The 18,519-nt window shown below is 43.0% G+C and overlaps 2 long non-coding RNA genes across 3 annotated transcripts in view; one reads left to right on the top strand and one right to left on the bottom strand.

The window, feature by feature from the left end:
- LOC129387613 (uncharacterized) overlaps positions 1-9,408 on the bottom strand; it is a 38,704-nt gene extending 29,296 nt beyond the window's left edge. Inside the window, exon 1 of the long non-coding RNA XR_008614789.2 lies at positions 9,319-9,408. This is a non-coding gene — a long non-coding RNA (uncharacterized lncRNA). The remainder of the gene's footprint in view (positions 1-9,318) is intronic.
- A 108-nt stretch (positions 9,409-9,516) lies between these two features.
- Positions 9,517-18,070, top strand: LOC126541648 (uncharacterized). 2 transcript variants are annotated; one of them, XR_011892795.1, is made up of 3 exons: positions 9,517-9,851; positions 16,451-16,562; positions 17,948-18,070. It is a non-coding gene; the product is annotated as an uncharacterized lncRNA (long non-coding RNA). The 2 variants fall into 2 exon arrangements; XR_008614784.2 differs by lacking the exon at positions 17,948-18,070 and having other exon boundaries at positions 9,520-9,851; positions 16,451-16,575.
- The last annotated feature ends 449 nt before the right edge of the window (positions 18,071-18,519 follow it).

Below are 18,519 nucleotides of genomic sequence, written 5' to 3'. Positions count from 1 at the left end.
ATGCTGTTGTATCAAGTAGCATAACTGCTCACTTAACATTCAGCTGCTTTCCATGCCTCTGCATACAGACTGAGAAACTTTACCTCTTCACCATCTGCTAATGAAGCAGTGTTTGTTCACTGTGATCACCCACTCAAGGCAGTCACGTGGTTAAGTAAGGCCCTTCGCTACATGTAAGGACACCGACCCGAAACTGTGCATAAGTCCTGTAAAATATTGTCATTTTTTGGCTACTGCAGCTGTTCATCAGCAGCTGCATCACTACTGCCAACATGCAGACCATGCAATTCCCCAAGCACTTAATCAACAAGAGTACAATAATGAAGAGTGGCAAATTGGGCTAGCTGGTTCATTAGGAAAACAAGAAGCTATCGCAAGAAAAAATAAACACTCTAGAATTTTGACGGCTCTGGCTTGGTTAATATATTCAAACATCAAAAAGCTGATTATTACAGAACGCCATAAAGTGTGGTGCACTGTTACCACCTGTTGTTTTTTAAAGCTATAACCTGTTATTACCAGACATTCATGTACCATGGCTGAAGACATACTGTTCATCGTTGCCATGTCTTGAGCATGGGAATTAGTCTCTTTCATAAAGGTTTCGTATTGTCCATTCAAAAATATTGCTGTCTATTTCTATAAACACATAAAGGCGCATAACTTCGCTGGGTATTAAGTAAACTAGTGGCTCCTCTCTTCTGACGCAGACTGAAAGGAGCTTTGCATGGAGAATTTCAACAGGAAATAGTTCCTTGCATTTCAGAATTATACAAGAATTCGCTCCAGTAAGAATTCTACAAATGAGAGAAAACGCACCTGAGAAGCTGACAAATGCACTGTTTTTAGTCTTTATAGTTCAAGTGTACTGGAGAGAGTGGAATGTTTGTTGGTTGATGACCATTCGCTAATATTCAGTGACACTTGTTGAATCACAGCCATGGTTGTGGACTGCAGCCTGTTTTTCACTTTCATCCAAGTTCAGGCACAGCTTTCCAGTGCCTAACAAAACTGTCTGCTGACCAGCTCTCCTCTCCTGTACACCAAAAAAACTCACTGCTTCTGGTGAAAGATTTAAACTAACTTTAGCTGCCTGTAACTTTCGAGCAACTACATAACATTCCAATATTTGTAAAGGAACATCATTAGCTCCGCTGACCAATTTCACAAGAAGTTCATTTCCGCCTTCAAATACAAATGAAGAATGCGACCAATGAGGTCCTAGTTTAGCTGCACTTTTAGGAAGATGCAGGATTTGGTGTACATTGTATGTCATTGCACCCAATCCAAACAAAGACTGTGCTCTCACAACAAACTCCGAGAGAAGATCAGATGATCTCATTATGGTCATCTGAAGTGACGGTGTCTAGTAGAAGTATATAGACACCTTCCACAAGCAAACTGGAATGTCTGACATACTTATCTGGCAAAAAGCCATGAAGGCATGGTAATGAATAATGAAGAACCCACCACTTCCATTCACTAGCTTTTGAGATTGTGAAGTCTAATAATCTTTGTGGTGTATGTGTGAACCAATTCGGTGGCTTGATTGCCAATAACCTCCTTTTTAAAGAGGCAAACTTTGTTGTGAACCAATCTAAACATCTTTTCTCTTTTAAATGTGATCACATTTTTATTCTTTTTAAGCTGTTGTATGGTGTATATTTGTTCCAACAATCTTTCCTTTCTGAATCCTGGGCTTCATATTTGATTTATATGTATTGTCTTTTGTGATAATATAAATGCATTATTTCTGACGCATTTTTTGGGCAAATGAGGAAGCTTGCTTCTCCTTGCAGCACATTACACCTACACAACACACATAGATACTGATAGACTATAAATCTGGCAAACTAATATCAATACACTATTACACTAATAAAAAGAATACACTAGTAGACTTGTACAAGCAGAATAGCACAGATACGTCCGGAATAGAACTAAAAGTAATTTTATCAGTGTATCAGTTGTATCGTTTCATAATGCAATAGAAAAAAACTGATATAATTTTTATTAGGTTGCTCTATCAGATTTTTTGCTAGTGATCTTTCAGTGTAAATGCATATCAACTTTTTGACTAATGCTATAATAACTGAACACATGTCTTTTTTTGCTGCAAGTTTTCTTGGACTCCTGCTTCCCTTAAACTTATACCGTATAATATGCTTGCAAGATCAAAACTGGAGTATGCTTCATCAATCCGGGATACACCGACAAAAAACACAACTCTCATATTTAGTTGAAGCCATACAAAACCAACCTGTACATTTTATTGTAGCTGCTTATTCCCATACTGCAAGCATATCAACAATTAAAACTTGCCTTGATTGGCCAGGCTTGTCAACAAAAAAACTTACCCATTTATTTCACAAATTCTCAATTGAAACATATGTTATTACCTCCTTGTATCTCATTGAGAGTGAACTACAACCTCAAGGTACAGGTGCCAACTTGCCATACCAATCTTTACTATTCCTGTAAAAGGCAGCCTCAGAACACACACACGCACACACACGCACACACATATATATCAATGAGCTACAAGGAGGTAATAAAAACATGTTTCAATTGAGAATTTGTGAAATAAACAGGTAAGTTTTCTTGTTGCCTAGCCAATCAAGGCAACCTTTAATTGTTGATATGCTTGCGGTGTGGGAATAAGCAGCTACAATAAAATGTACAGGTTGGTTTTGTATGGCTTCAACTAAATATGAGAGTTGTGTTTTTTGTAGGTATACCCCGATTTATGAAGCATACTCCAGTTTTGATCTTACAAGCATATTATTCAGTATAAGTTTAAGGGAAGCAGGAGTCCCAAGAAAACTTGCAGCACAAAAAGCCATGTGTTCAGTTATTAGCATTACTCAAAAAGTTGATACGCATTTGCATTGAAAGATTATTAGTAATATGAATACCTATGTACAAGGTGCTTAATTAGAACAGAGTGTTTAATTTTGTAGGTAAATGTGTTAAAAGGACTAGTCATGATGTGAAAATCTCTTCATTTTACTTTTACCACCCCACCTTACCACCATTTTACCTTTACACACACACACACACACACACACACACACACACACACACACACACACACACACACACACACACACACACACACACACACACACACACACACACACACACACATACATATATATATATATATATATATATATATATATATATATATATATATATATATATATATATATATATATATATATATATATATATATATATATATATATATATACCATGGAACCCATTCCGTAACTCTAATGCTCCATACGATAGAAAATACGATAGAAAATTGGGCAAGTTGTTGAAGCTTCATGGCAGCTACTGCATGACAGATGCCGACAAAAGTAATAGAATGGGACAGGATACAGCACTATCAAATGAAGTTTATTGAAAGAAAACAACCAATATATAACACACATCACGTGACCAACACCCGGCCCCCTAGCATATGCAGATACATACCAAAACAACCTTCACATCACCGAATGCACATGTTTTGACGGCAACACACATGTCACGGCTGATTAATCAATGTAAAAAAACAATTACTAAGGCACAATGCAACTCGGTGGCTTTACTTAAGATCTAACACGGCAACCTCGCTATCTTACAGCGAGATGGATGGCTGGCTAACACATAGTGAGCCTTTCTTTCTAATGTGATAAGCCTCCATTAATTCATGTGAGAGCTTTTCACAGTGTGTGAACAGCAGAATAGTGCTTTCAAAAACTGGAACAATGCTGCAACAATGCACAGAAAGGTGTGGATGTGCAAAAACCCTTAAAAAACTATGGTACTTCCTTAGTCGAATGTTTAAGCACCTTCCAGTCTGACTGATATATATTTTGTAGGCTTCAAGAAAAAGGAATCGAATAAACAACATTTCGTGTGCAAGAGACAAACTGTATGCTATATTTCACTTTGCAGTCCTCCCTGCTCAGACACCCGTTGTGAAGAATGTGCTTGTTTATTGCTTCACATATTCCCTTCAGCTTATCTTTAAATGAAAACCCAATCCTCTCCTGGAACTTAGAAGCCACCTTTTTCTGCCTGTGCGATAATTAATAGAGGGGATAATGGCAACTTTTTTCCGCTCTTGCTCCTTAAGCTTCTTCCACCCTGGTTGCACCTTAAGTTTCTTAATTAACGTGCTTCAAGATAAAAAAACCACTGAAACTGAATAACCTGCCTGATTAAGCCTTGTCTCCAGATTCCTTACACTTTCAAGGATAAGGTGAGGATAGCTCTTGGTTAGGGCATCTCTAATTGCGTGAGTGGCAATATTGTACTTAATAAGTTTTGAATGGCTAGACCTATAATCAAGAAGGAGCTTAGAAGTTCTCGACTGATATCCCCAGCATACGTGATCCCACATAAAAGTAAGCCTGACATAAGAAGTTGCAGCACATTTTTTTTCTGGAACTTCTAAAGTGAAGTTGAAACTTTGCTATTGTTCTTTAAATAGCTTAAGTACTTCGATGACAGCTCTGCGAAAGTTATCATTTGCTCATGAAAAACAAATAATGATCCGCGTATCTGAAAATTTTAAGAGCAAGCCCACTCAGGTTTTGATTATTTTCTGGTCAACATAACTTAAAATATTACTGAGCACTGGTGCAACACCGGAACCTATGCAGATGCCAGCATTCTGGACACATATTTTACTTTCCCACCAAATTGACCTTAAATACAAATCAAGAAGCTCCAGAAAGTTTGCAACAAGAATTTTACACCTTTCAGCAAATTCCAGCTAACCTATTTGCTTGTGTATGCAGTCCTTAACAAACTGCAAGAGACGCACCTGCGGCAAAGAATTGTATAAATCTTCTGCATCTACTAAAGCCTGCCCATTTTCCCAGATTATGCTCCTGCAGGAAGTGTACAACAGTCTGAGAGCTGGCAGCAAGGAATTCGTTGTTGATTCCCAGCCTGTCAAGGTGTGTCTGCAGAAATTCTGAAACATGAAGCCATGATTTACATTCCAACACAATGGTTCTGAAATGGATTCCCTAAGCTTGTGTGTTTTGCACTGAAGAAGGCACATAAAAGAAGATCTTTTTCCACCTTAACATCATTTGAGACTGTTGTCAAACCAAACTGATTCAACTTCGTGACAGCTCAACATTTTATGTCAGCTATATTGGTATAAATTTCATTAAAATTTGTCAGTGGCTGACACACCCTCCTCCGGAAAAGTGCTTTCCAACATGACAACACAATGCCCTTTTTTGTCTCCAAGGAACCTCCAAGTTTCTGCCCCATACGTTAGCTCAGGTAGAAGGCAATGATTCTATGCTTGATTGTACAAAATTATATATATATATATATATATATATATATATATATATATATAACTTTGTATTCACCATCCAGGGCCAGGGAACAAGCGAAGCCAGACACCATTGACCAATTTCTGACTAAAAGAATTAATTTTTGACCTTATACATCTTGTTTTTACTGCACATGTCCCTCACCTCCATCCGGGTTCCCAACATTTATATCTAAAAAGCTTGTCTATCACCACATACAGGGTCTGTCCTGAAAGTAATGTCAGTAAATTTATTGTGATGTGACTGTATGTCAGAGCGGTCTAACTGGTTGAAACTAGTAGTGACGGAATCCAGCTAAGCAGCGGTCCGTCAGTCAGTGTGCTCCGAACATCAGAGAGTGTCGGACGGGCCCGTCCATGAGAGCTGTTTTTTATTCTTGTGCAAGTGAAAATGCAGCGCTCATTAGAACAAAAATTTGCGATCAAGTTTTGTGTGAAACTTGGCAATACCGCTGCGGAAACTGTTACTATGCTCAAGACTGCTTATAAAGAACATGCATGGTCAGATCAGCAAGTGTTTCGGTGGCACAAGGCCTTTTGGAAGGCCGAGAAGAGGGCGACGACAAGGACTGTGCTGGATGGCCATCCAGACCACTACGACTGACAATGTGACACGAGCGAGGGAACTGTTGAACTCAGACCAGCGATTAAGTGTTCGTTTAATGGCCGACATGTTAAACCTTTCGAAAACTCAAGTTCATGAAATTGTTACAAACGATATCGGCATGCGGAAGGCGTGCACGAAAATGGTTCCAAAAGTGCTCACTGACAACGGAAAGTCACACCGCGTTGAAACATGCCAAGAAAATCTCAACATGTGCAAATGTGAGCGAAAATTTTTGGACAACGTCATTACAGAAGACGAGACTTGGGTATTTGAATATGACCTGGAGACCAAAAGGCAATCATCTGAGTGGCACACACACTCGTCCCCTCCCCAGAAGAAAGCCAGGATGAGCAAATCAAAGATCAAGATCATGCTCATTTTTTTTTTTTTGACATCCACAGACTGGTTCATCATGAGTTTGAAGAACCCGGAACCACTGTGAACTCCAAATTTTATGTGGATGTCCTCGAAAGACTGAAACGCAGGGTTCAACATATCCGGCCGGACATTGCACACAACTGGAAGTTGCACCACGATAATGTGCTGGCCCACAGTGCCTTCATCGTCACCGACTACCTGGTTAATGCAGTGGGGCCAACGATCCCCCAGCCCCCGTACAGCCCGGGCTTGGCTCCCCCCCGACTTTTTTCTGTTTCCATGCCTCAAAACACCCCTGAAAGGCAATCATTTTGGGACAGCGGATGTGATTAAAGCAGCTAGCACCACAGCATTAAATGCCATTCCGGAGGAGGACTACCACAACGCATTCGAGAGCTGGAAGTCTCGCTGGAGCCGATGTATTGACGCAAAAGGAGAGTATTTTGAAGATTTTTAAACTTTTTGTAACAACAAAATCAATAAATGATTTTTAATCGCCTTACTGACATTACTCTCAGGACAGACCCTGTACATGCACCTTGAAGGTATGTATGTGGAAAGCATTTCAACCTCTGCTTGCTTTTCTGGCATGGAATAAAATGGCCTTTTGTCTCTAAACCACTTACTTTTAAACTATTCCATTTGGTTCATTTTTCTAACTTCTGCAGAGTTGCATTCACAAGTTTCATAGTTAACCGGCTCCGTTTTCATTCTTGCTTCCTAAAATATGCCCTCCTGTCATGCATAATTTGGAAGGCCTTCTGTTAGCAATGGGTATTGTATTTCAAGACTATCAGTGCAATGTTCCACGAAGGAAACTATTGTTGGAGTAAATTATTGTTCAGCTTGATATCATGATACTACTGCATGGTTGTTATTTATCTCTGCAAGAGAATGGTACTGCCATCCTACCAAGAGGGCATTTCATGGGTATTATTCTCTATCTTTTGACATTAGTTTATGAGGCTCACAGATATGTATCTGTGTCAACAACACCACCTGACATCTAATTTTGTGCAACATACACTACATTTAATCAGATAAAAGTTGCATGTTTGGTCTCTTGGACCAGTCTGCTCAGTGGTAGGAGGTCGAGATCGCAAATGAGAATGGCTGGCCAAGATCTGTGGTGTATGTCCCGTGTTATGCATCTGACAAGATTTCATGGTGGCAAGAAGACATGACAGACATGATGTGATCTTTCTAATTATTGTGCACAGAGTTATCAGCATGATAATATCCTTAATGCTATAAAGAGTACCTCCAGCAAGCAGTCTATATGCTTATGCCTTTTTGTTGCTTATGGCAACAAAATCCAACATCCTTTGAAACATGCTCACTTGCTGTCTGATGCACAAAATGAAGAACGCTGCCTTCTGTAAATTTATTAGCAACAAGAAAGCCACTCTGGAAGCAATTATATACATACACAGCAACACACACTAAAACCTACAAATGGGAGAAAAAACACAAACTAAGCTAACAATAAAAGAAACCAGGCACTTAACAAGTGTTACATGTTACTCATGTAGGCACATTCAACCTGAGTTAGAGAGATAGATGGTCGACTCCCGCACTCCTGTGCATGCATCTGGATATATTAAGCCTCAACTACTCTTTCTGTATCATAACTATCCCCATGTTTGTGAAATCTGGTGTACAACAGCAAGAACAATGATGGCTTGACAGGTGGTTCACCTTTCAATGAGTTCTATAAGGAGGATGCATCAACTCTTCCAGCCAATCTACACATTACCACATGAAAGCAGCAGCTTATAAACAGCACAACACCATACAGCACAAATTATATATTTGCCACGTGTTATTAAACTTACATCATTAAAGTACATCAGAATTGGCGCTAAGGCTGGTGCACAATATATGAATATACTTTAATCAATCATAAATAATGCAGGAGCTTGGAATATGGTTGACTATTCTCGGAACTGCTTTGATAATACAGAAGTCAAGGCTTTGTTTTTGGCATCACCCACTCCAAGCATCACCCACTCCAATTCGTTTTCTTTCTTTTTCCAATTGAAGCGTTGGCAAGGTTTGTGCCATGCGCTTCGACCGTGATTTTTCCTTGTTCGCGCACGGCCATGACCATGATACAAAAAAATCGCCCCAGTAACGCAGTGGTCCCTGCCTACTTTTTCATATACTTTACCGCAATACATTACATGTGCTTCACGGCATAACATGACTGTTTTGCGGCAAAGCTAATTTTATGGAACTGACATTATGTAACGGACCTTTTGTCCTTCTGCTGCTCGCATGAGCATAAGCTCGAAAAAACACAAAATAAAGACTTGGCTTGCTGCTGGTTGATTTCTAGCTAACATTTCGAGACGTCCACGTTGTTTACAAAAAAAATCGGTGAAGTTTCTCGCGCTCGACGCGCTTCAAAAGGCAGCGTGACCACCTATAGTTAAGGCAGTCATAAGCGGCAACGAATTCCACACAAGGTACACCAACTTCCACAAAGCTACTGGGCAACGCCATCAATAACTGGCACACGGGCCACCCAGGAGCTGGCAAACGCTGCGATGACATCCACACAAACCACGTCGCTTTCCACAAAGCTATTGGGCAACACGATCAGTCACAGGCACAGGTGAAGTCCGCAAAACACTACATGGGCAGAACTACTACGGCCATACTCAATCACTTCGCCACAAGCTCTCACATTTAACGACATCAAACAGCTACAATCACTTAATTCTCCACAGCCACGGACACAGGCGAAGACCGCACGGACAGAACGGAAGCACCGATTCAGGGCTCGATCGTCGCGTTCATCGCTTTAGCGCCACCTATTTAAAAATAATATACGGAGCCAAGCCAAACCATTATTCAGCGCCTATTTGGGTGAACCTAACGCTTTCGGGCCCTAAGCGTTCGAACGACCAGGGCACTATAACGCTTACCCCCCCTTTCCACTCCTGCGACCGGGTCGCAGGAACGGCGGCCGTTTGCTTACCTCCAGAGATGGCGCGTATACAGAGACACACACGCATCGATGCAGGACTTTCTAGAGGCTCCACAAATACTCACAACATCTATTCAATGACATTGCGTTATGCATAACGGCACACGAAAGCTTCGAGACTCAGCTGCGTTAGTTACGCCAACTTCGAAAAGTAAACAGAAAGCTGCCATGGCACTTTTTGCAGGAAGCAGGTGGCGCTTCGTGCATCAGAAACCGAAACAGAAACTAGCAAAGCCAATCTTTTTTTTTTTTTTTTTGTAAGCGTTAATCTCGTTCTCAGCGCTCGGAAGTTATTCTATTAGTTTGTTGCAGGGCATCCGTGTCATTGAAAGATTCAGTCCCAGTTTAAATGGTTTAAATTCTTCAAACAGTTTGTATTTTTTGCACCGCCAGTACACAGAAGCGTTTTATAACGATCTTTATTGATAAATCGATATGTGGCCATTGTTTATTGCGTTTTGAAGAGCACTCGCTTCGTCTTTCCAACAAGACGCGTAGGTTCGGCGCTCCGATTTGCATTTAAGGTGAGCTTTTGATAGCCTTGCTTTATACATTTACGCGCTGTAGATGCGTTGTGACGCCTTTCAGTAGTTTGCGACGACGCAGAGTATAACAGCGGAGTCCGGCTGTTTACCTTTAACATGATAAATGAAGCAAAACCTCGGTAGTGCATCGTAAATTTTTTCTAAACGCAATGCAGGCCCCACTCGTACCGTTAAAGCATGACTGTTAAGAAGCATTTGTAGCAGCTCATTTGTCACTACGTTGGAGCGACAATATTGCTCATCTGCCGCTTTACCTTTCTTTACTGCTCCGTATTTTTGTGTATCCGGATATTTTAATTTTATGCAAACCACCCCTTCCGTGTGAAAAAGAAAGGAATTTAAGGAAAGGAAGATGCAACAGTTGCAAGTAAGGTGCAACAGTTGTGTGAAATAAATAGTGCTTTACCAACATCTGTAGTGACCTGGTGATCGTGCGCCTTGGGCGAATTCATTTTGTGTAAAAATGTGTTCCGGCTACTTAAAAAGTAAGCGTGACGTTGTGGCATCAACTGCTATCTCTCTTGTTGAATGAATTTTTGACGATACGTCATTGTCATGGTGCCGAGGCAAAACACAACTGAAAGTCACCTTGCAACCAAAACGTTGCCTTTCAACATACGACAGGAACACATAAACAAAACATTAGTGTATGCTTCAGTATACCTTATTTTTACAGCTATTTTGAGCTATAAAGCATAGGTAGTTGTGAAAATGAGAGGGAGCTGTGATGGATATAGAAGAACATAGTATGCTTGCAATACCTAGAAATTTTTTAAGGATGAAATTTCAGTACTTGAAAACAGTGCATAAAAGTAGAGCACTGCATGGACACTTTTCCCTGGCCTGACCCGAGCCATGCACTGGTCCACCCCTGTCTAGCTCGGCTAGGTTTGTCCAGTTAGCCCTTGAGCCTCAGTGTAGCATGATCCACCTCTCTATTGTTATGAAGACGCCAACTGCACACGTATTTGCTAGATACAAATCTTGCTAAGCAGTTTTCCACTTGCGTTGCTGCCGACAAGTGGCAAAAAAAAAAATTTGATTTTTGGCACCAGTGAATCATTTGCCGCCTTGTATTACTTTAGCTGTGGTCATAGTAATGCAAGCACAAAAAAAAATTAGAAAATTCCTCAGAGCAATGAAATTAACTGACATGGAAGGAAATAAATTATGGATATACATTCACCAATTATGTTGCACGTTAAGGTGTAGTCCAACCGACTAATGGTTTCCATTTAATTTCTTTATTCATTGTTCAAGCAAGTTGAATGAAGTTCGGTAATTCATTGCATAATTACATCAGCATGAATGAATTCTTGATTGAAAGCTTTCTTCAATAAATACTTGAGGGGGGCTGCTGCGAAATTTCTCATTGGTAAAGGGGATTTGGAAAACAGAAAAAAATGTAATGTCTCACCACAATGTCGATGGGATCGGTGGATGAACAGGCGACCAGAGTGCGGTGGCTCCGGTTTGAAGAGGGAAGGCAGGCGGCGGAAGATGGTGGTGGCGTTCTGGCCAGGCAGCTGGGCGTAGAACTTGGGCCCATAGCCCGCCTGCTCTCGTTCTGCCCACGGGCGCAGAAACTCGCCGGTTTCGAGCAGCAGTTCACGATCGGGTAGAGTGGCAAAGCCCAGGAACGGGTTGGCAGGAGGTCCCGGTTGGGTAAGTCCTGGTGCCTCGGGTCCGCAACCTGCCAACCTGTCCGCAAACTCCCGGTCCGGTGGCCGACCTTCTCTTGGCGTCGCTTCTTGAAACTCTCCCTTCTTCTGCCAGCACACCTCGCTTTTCTGTCGCTCTGGTCGATTTGTTTTTTCCTGATTGGCCCCTGGAAGCTCCGTGTTTTCTTCTGATTGGATGCCTTTTCCTTTTATTTTTTTCTTCTTGTGCTGCGTGCTCACGTGCTGGATGCTCTTCAACGTTGTCTTCCATCCAGTACAGAATTCGCCTCTGCGCGCACATTCTTTCTCGTCTGCTTCTTGTCTCTCTCCATCTGCCACACCGTGTCACGCACTACACACCACACTATATAGTACAGACATTCATATTATTACAATCTCATCGAGAGATGCTCAAAAGGCAAGCCGCCGCGAGGAAGAGATGAAGCGTGTCCGGGCTTATGGCGTGAGCGAGTGTCGGACTGGCTTTCTGGCTCCAGTGTAAATAGCCTCTTTCATCTGTGTATTTCGTCTGTGTCTGTGCAACATTCTAGTGGAGGTTAGCGATCCCCGTCCTCGTCATGGCACTCCGAAGTGGTCGGTACATCGAGCTTGTCACCATACCTCCCGGTGACGAGACCGCATCTGCAATGGCTTCAGCTTGTCCGACTGCTCTTATCGTCATGGTTGCCCAACATCGTGACCCTGGTCTCTTCTGTGGCCTGGAGGGACAGGACGTTGATGAATGGCTCAAGCTCTAGGAATGCGCCAGCGCTAATAACAGGTGGAATCCAACAATTATGCTTGCTAATGTAATCTTTTATCTCGGCGGCACCCCACGCGTGTGACTCCAAACGCATCACGAGATAACGAGCTGGGACAGTTTCAAAGTAAAGCTACGAGAGCTGTTCAGCGACCCCTTTGGGCGCAAGGTTGCCGCGAGAAAGGCTTTTGCGCCTCGTGTCCAGACATCTACAGAGCCATACGTTTGATACATCCTAGACGTCTTGCCTCTTTGCCACAAAGCCCACGATACTATGTCTGAAGCAGATAAGGTGGCTAAAAGGCATCGCCGACGACGCTTTCAATTTTCTTGTTTTTGGCAACGTCTTTCCTATCGGCGCCATGATAAATAAATGCCGTCGCCTTGAACAAGCTAAGAGCCGCCGTATCACACACCACATCACGCAGCTACCCAACACTGCTGCTACGTCGACATGTGAGGGTCGAGCACATCAGACGACCACCTGTGATGACCTAACCCGTATTGTTTGCCGCCAGCTTGAGGCCACCTGTTGGCCAGCCTTCTCCGCGACACCTTCCAACCCGCCAGCAACCACAATTGCCAGGATTCAGGCCCTCGTCAGACAGGAATTTGAGAACATGGGTCTGAACTCTGTGTTCAACGACTCAACCCAGCGTTCCCCCGTTCTCTAGCGGCCCTCCTCGTCCCCGGCACTCCTTTTCTGCCAGATATCGCAACCCGTCCAAATGGCGTACCCCTGATGACAAGCCGATCTGCTTCCACATCGCTCGTCACTGCCGCAACCAATGGCCACCACCTCCTCGGCCATACACCTCCGCTTATTCCTGCACCTTTGGACCTACTGTTCCCTATGCCACCCGCCTAGAACCCACTGCCGCTGTTGCCCCACCTCCGAACCTTCGCTACAGCCACTCGCCCTCACCTCAACGCCATCAGTCTTGTTCGCGCCAGGCCCGTCGCTTCTCCTCGCCGCCTATCGCCTCCTGGATGCAGCCAAAAAACTAGGCACTACAGCTTCTGGAGGTGAAGCTGTGTTGTCGACCCTGCCCTCAAATTCTCTGCTCATGTTACCTATGAACCAAAACTTTCTTGACGTTGACAGGTATCCTGTGTTAGGTTCGACCAGCGGGGGCTGGCGATCTTCGAGGAAGGGACCGACGGAAAGGCGCCACCAGGTCTGCTGTGACGACTCGCTTTGAAAGGGCAACCAGACATCAGTCCCCAGCCCATCGGCGCCACCACGGCTGTGGCGGCGACTGGTTTTGTTAGGAGGACAATGCGCCCCGTCCCCAATGGAAGGGCGCCGAGATGGCTAGACACAGTGGGCGGAGCAAGTATTGTTAGCGTGTACACCGTCAAGGTCTGCTTGGAGCAGGGGAGCTCCTGGAAGATATTTTGCGGTGCCGTCTCATGCAGCTTAAAACCCGTCTCACGCGTCAGTCAATAGACAGATGCGGCGGCCACTGACTGCAGGGTCAACTCTGGGATAAAGAGGCGCCTGCTCGGGTCAAGCATAGTGTCTGCGAAAACCCTCTCGCCTTGGTGTGGTCAGTGCAACCTGTGCAGAAGTGAGTGCGTAAACCCTCCCCCTCAAAGGCGGGTTGGTTACGATGACTTTGGACGCTCCGAATTGGTCGGCGAACTGCCGTTTTCCCTCACCTAGGGATTTCGGGAGGACAGTGTATTTAAGGAGCCATTGGCGGCTCCTCAGGGTGCATTCCTTTTTCAGTCATGTTAGACTGATGAACTGTAACATTCTCATGCAGATACTGTAAATAAATCCCAGATTCCTCGTTCTTGATGAGAACAAGTCTCTCCCTTCAACAACGTCCTCAGTGTGGATAAGTTCGATGACCGCATGGGCCAGCTACCATCTATTTCATGCCCAACTCCAACCATTACACCTGTCACTGCACTCATCGATGCAGGAGCACATCTTTCTATTATGAGTGCTGCCTTCCGACGACGACTGAAAAAGCACTTCACCCCAGCGTCGGCACGCGTTGGTCGCGTTGCGGATGGCGGTACTGTGCCTATCATCAGCATATGTACGGCATGTGTGAGCATCGCCGGCTGCCACACTCCTGTCCTCTTCACCGTGATTGCTCATTGCCCCATGACCTAATTCTCGGACTCGATTTTCTCTCTGCGCATTCTGCTCTTATTGACTGCTCTGCCAGTACCCTTTGCCTTGAGTTGCCTATTCTCGTAGAACCTTCTAACGCACCCCAGTGCCGCTTACGCCCCACCTGCTTTATTTGCCTGCCACCGAAGTCAATAGCCTATATTGAACTGTCGTGTTGCCCACCTGTTCCTGATGGCGAGTACCTCATCACTCCGCTGCCCAACATTCCACTACAGTATGACATCACCGTGCCTCACAGCATTCTGACTGTTACTGCTAACCGTACTCGCATGCCTATCTTTAACTTTGGATTGGGAAAGCAAATCCTACTGCAAGGTATTTGCCTTGTCAACGTTGATTGTCTCGGCGACCATCACGTAGCAGCTTTATCAACCGATGGTTCTTCTGAGCTTAGCAGGCCCCTCGCACCAGCCTCGGGCACCGATGCCAACATAAAGAAAATGGTTGTGGTGGACCTATTCTCTGCGCAGACTGACAACCTTTGCCAAGTATTATCGTCCTACCGAGATATTTTTTACTTCAAACGATCGCCCTTTAGGCCAGACGCTCACGGTCCAGCATCTGATTTCTACTGGCGATGCTACGCCTATTCACCGATGACCGTATCAAGTTTCTGCATTGGAACACCGAGTAATTCTAAGTGAAGTGAACAAAATGCTAGATAAAAACATCATTAAGCTTTCTTCGAGTCCCTGGCCGTCGCCTGTGGTTTTGGTTAAGAAGGACGGCACGTGGAGCTTCTGTGTGGACTACCGTCATCTGAACAAAATTACTAAGAAGGACGTCTACCCGCTCCCAAATATAGACGATGCCCTTCACTGCCTCCACGGTTCCAGCTATTTCTCTTCTGTTGATCTTCGTTCTGGATACTGGCAGATTGCTGTTGGCGATATGGACAGAAAAAATATGCTCATTCAGCTTAGTAAGTTTAAAAAAGTAGGGTACGCTGTTCACTCCATAGAGAAATGTTTTGCGTTCCTGGTTCATTGGCCTTGAGACGAAATTGCCCTCGCTGTACAGAACTATGACATGGTTGAACTTCAAAAGTTCCTCCCATGAGAATGCAAAGAAGCTCTCCAGTAGGACGGGTGCACTTGTCCAATGTGGCTATCACTAATATTACGCACAGTCAAGATTCTATGGCACATATGTTTCTTTGATTAACAAGGCCAACGTAAAAGCAAGATGTGTGTTTTTACACCATAGATCAGCAGCACATAAGCTTCACCTTAAATGTGATTGTTCACCTAAATCTGCCTGCATTTGGAAAGTTAGTGCAAACCTTAAAATTAAATTAGATTGTGGGGTTTTACGTGCCAAAACCACTTTCTGATTATGAGGCATGCCGTAGTGGAGGACTTTCGAAATTTCGACCACCTGGGGTTCTTTAACGTGCACCTAAATCTGAGTACAAGGGTGTTTTCGCATTTCGCCCCCATCGAAATGCGGCCGCCGTGGCCGGGATTCGATCCCACTACCGCGTGCTCAGCAGCTTAACACTATAGCCACTGAGCAACCACGGCGGGTAGTGCGAACCTTCTGTGCTGTTGGCACCCAATTTCAAAGTGTTTGCCCAGCCCTGTGCACTGTAACTTGATGGTTCCAAATTGCTGGTTTTTAGGCCCCCGCCCAACTGGTTTGTTGAAATAGATGTTAAAACGAATGACAGCTACAATTGCCAGGACACTTATGAGATTCCACTGTAATTTCAGTGGTGTTCACGGCAACAACAGATTTGGTGAAGTGAGGGACAGGCAGAGTGTTAAAGAGGACTGTGAAATCCATCAAACAGTTATGTTGAGCTAACAATGTGGACTGATTGTATAAGGCGAGCAAGCTGCCAAGAATTGCTAAGCTTGATGTGCAGACCTCATTTCTTAGGCAAATAAACTGTGCAATGTCTTGTTTTATTATTGATGACTGAGTTGTCATTCTTTTGTATTTATCATAAAGCAGGCACTTTCATGTTTTTGTAGTTGTGTGACACAGAGTCATTTGTTTCTTACAGCTGTCATCTTCTCGGAAGCAGGCGCTCATGCTTGGAGACCTGCAGAGCACGAACTGCAGCATGTATGCCGAAATAAACAGCTATTGCCTATTTAAAATAGAACCAATGTAAGGCAAGGCCCCTTTTTTGCTGTACTGTGCTTGCGAATTGCAAAGCAATGATAAGACACAATGTAGAAAGAAACATTTTCTTTTATTTGGCGGGCATTAGAGTGGCATCAAAAAAAAAAAAATAGACTATTGAGCAGCCCCAAGTCAGTCACTACACTAAGTAGCTCCACTGCAATTCACATGACCTAGGAATCCCAGCCATACAACCAAATGATTATTCGTATAAGTGACGATCAAGATCATTCTTCACTTGAATGCCACGGAGCGCTGTTCAGTAACAGCAGTCAGTTTGTGTCCCTGCAAGCAGGAATATTAATTCGTGTTTTGGTTATTGGTGACATAACAAAATTTATAGTTTTCTGGCCCATCAGATGTTTGAATCAGAAATAACTTCTCCAAAGATGTACACCTTGTCACCGGTACATGCAGGATGATTTGCGGTGACCAAAGACTTTTGAGTGGGACTTCGGTATCAATGGAGGTATAATGTGTGTGCATGCTTCAGTACAAGGGAGATTGGAGGCAGCATCAAGGCAACCTATAGGCACTGTATGAAAAATCTTGAAAGCTATGCTATTTGCTAATGCTCTTCTGCCCTCTGCACTTGATAGAATACTTTCCAGGTTTAATTTCAATCAGAAAAGAAATTTAGTATTTTCTGATGCTACCTTGACATGCAAACAAGTTTTTGTCATGTAGGAGGAGGAGGGGAGGGTTAGGTTAAACTACAACACAATTTATAAGTTTTCAGCGTCCTATTTCATGTGTGGTACACTTTCTTTAATTTGGCTTGCTGACCTGGCAGTCGCATAGTCTTGGGCCAGGGATGACTGGATGGGAGAAGACTGAGGGATACTGTTCATTGTTTAATATGCGCTTGTGTACTATAATATGTAAAAATAAAGAAACAAGTGATATTTTTATGCTTCAAGCATTTTGCAGAAAGAAGTAAAGTTATAACGAATTTTTTTTTTTCTCTCTAAGAGATGAGAGAAGATGGTGTTGCTTGCTCATGATGTTGCTGGGATACCCTAGTACCTAGCTCATAACTCTTTAGTGCAGTGAAGATCACCAGGTAGAAACCACATCAATTTGTAAGAGTTATGAATCTTCAGCATGAAAGTAAATTAGTGCTTTATTTTATTGGATACGTTCCCCTTTTGGAAAGTTCTGTGAACAAAATGAAAATTTGCAAAAGGAACAAATAAGAATTTGGAACAAGCATGCTATCAACACAACTAATGCAGAAGCAGAATTTAGTCACACTACATACCAATAAGGACAGTGTAGGTGTGAGAACGTTGCTGATACTTTCCTTTTCCACCTATGACAAAGGAAAAAGTATACTTCAGTAATTCAGATGAGAACACAATTCTTGTTACACCAGGTGTGGTGAGCCCGGGAGACAGCAAGAGCCACAGGAGTCCTGGACTAAGGGCGCCTCCCACACAAGCAGAAAGACACCCGCTTTTCCTTTATTTTTTTTAATAAATGTTTTTCCTTCTCCTTCTCCTCCTTATAATGTTCTTTAATACAATGGTTTACCTGACTTGGAGGCAGTTTTATCTCTGGAACTCATATCTGAATACATGGGAAAAGAGAAATAGTTTTTCTCTGAAGCCAGCAACGGAATCGATGAGGTTGGTTACATGTAAAAAAAAAAAAAGCTGAAATGTAGAGACTGTTCTAGGGGGCAATTTTTTGTGGCAGGAAATCTTGAAAATTGTGAAATTAAAAAGACTTCCGTATGAAGTTTACAACTTCATACAAAAGCTATGAAATTGTAAACTTCGTGCTTATATTTTTTAAGCTTACTGACTCAGCAATTTTTCCTAAATATTCAAGGTCCTAAATCAAAATTATGCAGCCTAGAATGACTAAATTTTATCTTTTTCTCTCAAATGCAACAAATTTCATTGCAATTATTCCAGTAGTTGTCTCAAAAGCATTTCTGCATTT

The sequence above is a fragment of the Dermacentor andersoni genome, chromosome 2 (genome assembly GCF_023375885.2).
Source record: "Dermacentor andersoni chromosome 2, qqDerAnde1_hic_scaffold, whole genome shotgun sequence".
NCBI lineage: Eukaryota > Metazoa > Arthropoda > Arachnida > Ixodida > Ixodidae > Dermacentor > Dermacentor andersoni.
Note: the sequence above shows the minus strand (reverse complement) of the source record. Positions and strands in the feature narration are given on the sequence as shown.